The 4,022-nt window shown below is 36.9% G+C and overlaps 1 non-coding gene across 1 annotated transcript; it reads left to right on the top strand.

Moving 5' to 3' along the window:
- TRNAF-GAA lies at nt 1,499-1,571 on the top strand. Its single transcript has one exon. It is a non-coding gene; the product is annotated as a tRNA-Phe (tRNA).

Below are 4,022 nucleotides of genomic sequence, written 5' to 3'. Positions count from 1 at the left end.
TATGAGGCAACTGATTTTTAACTAAATTGGTTTCAGATTTTATGGACATAATCTCTATTATTGCTGATTTTAATCCCTACAGACATGGTATCTAATATTAATGGCTGATTTGGTCCTATAGGCATGTTATCTAATGAAGTGGAGTAGGCAGGATTTATTTGATCACATCGAAGTTCCTATAGGCATGATTTCTATAAAATAGTGATATTAACCTTATGGGCATGACATCTAATTTTGAATCTTATCTTTAACCTTGTAAATATGACGTCTTGTTATAGCCATTATATCCTATCGGCAGGATATCTAATTGGAAGTGAAACAATGCAGAAATTTATTAGATAGATCCTATAGGCATGTTATCTAAGTGTAGAGTTAACACATAAAATCATTTTTGATTGGACAAAAAAAGGTCTCCTATAGAAGATAGTTAAGAAAATCAAAGAGGAGAAAACACGTTTTCGAGATAGGAATCGGTATCTAATGAATTCAATGGTTCCAGTATAAATGAAAGAAAAAGAAAAAGGAATGACATCAGAATGAGATCCTAATCTCAAAAAGAAAGGGGGATATGGCGAAATCGGTAGACGCTACGGACTTAATTGGATTGAGCCTTGGTATGGAAACTTACTAAGTGATCACTTTCAAATTCAGAGAAACCCTGGAATTACAAAATGGGCAATCCTGAGCCAAATCCTGTTTTACGAAACTAACAAAGATTCAGAAAAAACGGTATAGGTGACAGAGACTCAATGGAAGCTATTCTAACAAATGGAGTTAAATGCGTTGGTAGAGGAATCTTACATCGAAACTTCAGAAGAAAAAAGAATGAAGTGAAGGATAAACGTATATACATACGTATTGAATACTATATCAAATGATTAATGATGACCTGAATCCGTATTTTTTCTATAAAAAATAGAAGAATTGGTGTGAATCGATTCTACATTGAAGAAAGAATCGAATATTCATTGATCAAATCATTCACTCCATAGTCTGATAGATCTTTTGAAGAACTGATTAATCGGACGAGAATAAAGATAGAGTCCCGTTCTACATGTCAATACCGGCAACAATGAAATTTATAGTAAGAGGAAAATCCGTCGACTTTAAAAATCGTGAGGGTTCAAGTCCCTCTATCCCCAAAAAGACTATTTCACCCCCCAACTATTTATCCGACCCCCTTTCCTTAGCGGTTCAAAATTCCTTATCTTTCTCATTCACTCTATTCTTTTAGAAATGGATTTGAGCGTAAATGGCTTTCTCTTATCACAAGTCTTGTGATATATATGATACACATAGAAATGAGCATCTTTGAGCAAGGAATCCCTAGTTGAATGATTCCCTATCAATATCATTACTCATACTGAAACTTACAAAGTCATCTTTTTGAAGATCGAAGAAATTCCCCGGCTTTGATAAAATTTTTAATCTACTTTTGTCCTTGTAATTGACATAGACCCCAGTTCTCTAATAAAATGAGGATACTACATTGGGAATAGCCGGGATAGCTCAGTTGGTAGAGCAGAGGACTGAAAATCCTCGTGTCACCAGTTCAAATCTGGTTCCTGGCACATGATTAATTTGTATGGGTCTCTCTTCCCTCGAATTAATTTCTAATTAATTGATATGAATCAACATACATATTCTTTTAGAGTCTAGATTAGAATAATAGCTTTATCCAGTTTGGCGAGATATACCCCATCTATGTTCTAGATGGGTAGAGTTTCTTAGATAAAGTATCTAAAAGAATTGGATTCTATCTCCTCTTTTTTTTTCTCCTCTCGTTCAACCGAATTTGAATACGGAATACATATTCGAAAGGTTAAATTGGTTAATTGTTGAAAGGCTCAAAAGTAGAATCCGAATCTAGGGGGGTTGAAATAGACAAGATTCAGCTCAGATCCAAAGAAATAGAATCCGATATTCTCTCATTTCTTTGTCTTTTCTTTCATATTCGATTTCTTCATTCCGGATTTCTCCATTCCTTCCTATATGCCTTTCTAGAACCCGTCTAAGTAATGTGCGCAGTACAAAGTTCATGATGCAGAACTCATTTGGTTCATCCTATTGGTGTGACCCATCCGAAATAAGTATCTTCCAAATAAATGTGAGAATTCCAATGAATCCCTAATTGTCTTTTTTTGTTAGCCTATCGATAATTCCCTAAATTAGACCTGCTTAATCTAGAACAGAACGTGCAATCCTTGAATATCTGAAATTGTCTAAGTGGAAATAGCTTTCTTATCATTCAATGAGCATCTTGTATTTCATAAAAATTAGGGGCAATATAATCCTTACGTAAGGGCCATCCTATCCAACTTTCAGGCATTAAGATACGTTTCAAGCGTGGATGATTATCATAAGAGATTCCCAACATATCATATGATTCTCGTTCTTGAAAATCCACACTTTTCCAAACCCAGAAAACAGACGGAATTCTAGGATTCCTCCTGGAGGCAAATACTTTTATGCATACCTCCTCTGGTTGATCCACACCATCCTCTATTCTCGTAAGATGATACACACTAGCTAACAGCCCGCCAGGCGCTACATCATAGGCACATTGAGAGCGGAGATAGTTGTACCCATATACATAAAAAATGACAGCAATGGAATGCCAANGGTCAGGGATGACCGGAAAAGCCATGAACAGCAGTCGAGCAAGGACTGGACCAGATTCCTTCGAGGGCTGGCCATAAAACCACAGAAACAAACACCCAAGAGTCATGGGAGGCCACCACACATCTCCAATGGCCATGGGAGGCCATGGATTAGGCAGGGTTTAGGGTGAATTAGGGTGTAGTTTGATGGCGGAGGCTAGGGTTCGTGTTAGGTTTCAGAGAGAGTTGATAGAGAAGAGGGATTCAGAGGCGGCGGTTGGTGAGAAATGAAGTAGGGCAAGGGGTCGTTTGGGATTAAAACGGAAAAGGCGTATAGGAGCCGTTGATCTAAATGATCAACGGGTAGGATTAAAGGGGTTAGGTGGGAGTCCGGGTTGGGTCGTTTAAATGGGCTAGGGGTCGGGTTTAAATGAAATTGGGCCGAGGGGAAATTGGGTCTGATTTGGGGTTTAATTTAGGCTACACTTGAAATGAAATTGGGCTATCATTTGAATAGCCATTTTTCCCCTTTTAAAATTAGAAAAAATTGTAAATTAATTTCTGGAACCAAATTAAAAGCACTAAAATGACTTATAGCATATAATTATTAATTTAAAAATACTGAACTTAATTTTAAGAATATAAAACACAACTAAATCTAAAAGGGACTAATATTACAATTATATGCAATTTAGCTTAAAATTACTAAATAATATTTGTAAAAATATGCAAAAAAAAATACCTTAGCTATATCTTAGCTTAAATATAAAGGTCCGACAAATGAATTACCAAAAAATAATAATTTTGGAAATAATCATTGGGTTTTTTATGGATAAAAGATGAAAATAAATTGATTTGAAACCTTAAAAATAATGGAAAAATAATAAAACATTTGAATATGCTTACATATGCATATATATATATATATGCCCTTTAGGAGTTATTTTGTATACTGAAAAAATATATAGGGAAAAATTGGGTGTCAACAGCTGCCCCTCTTTACCCGGGAAAGATGAAAGAGTTGTCGGGTAAAGATATGATGGCCAATTTTGACCGAACGAAACGGTTCGGAGAAGTTAGACCGCGCCCTGGCTTCTGAGCTGCCTACATATCCCTGGTGTTACAGGAATCAGGCCATATGTAGTTCAGGATCCGTCGGCGGAGTATGCCGATGGAGGCTTTCCAAGAACGGACATAATATCCAGGATGGGGCGACTGGGTGGCTTATGAGAATGGTTAAGGCTTGATATGGCTGCAGGAATTGGAGCGGGCTTGCTCCTGCCGGGATGGCCGTTGCTCACTGGAGTACCTGCAATTAGAAACACTACAAGCGTATACTATGCATAAATTTAGACATGATACAAATTCCCATTGGACCACGAATGCTGTCTTTGAACGGTTACGATGACGTCTTTAGACCAT

The sequence above is a fragment of the Nicotiana attenuata genome, chromosome 10 (assembly GCF_001879085.1).
Source record: "Nicotiana attenuata strain UT chromosome 10, NIATTr2, whole genome shotgun sequence".
Classification (NCBI taxonomy): Eukaryota; Viridiplantae; Streptophyta; class Magnoliopsida; order Solanales; family Solanaceae; genus Nicotiana; species Nicotiana attenuata.
The sequence above is the reverse complement of the archived record's forward strand: the minus strand, read 5'-3'. Positions and strand labels throughout refer to the sequence as shown.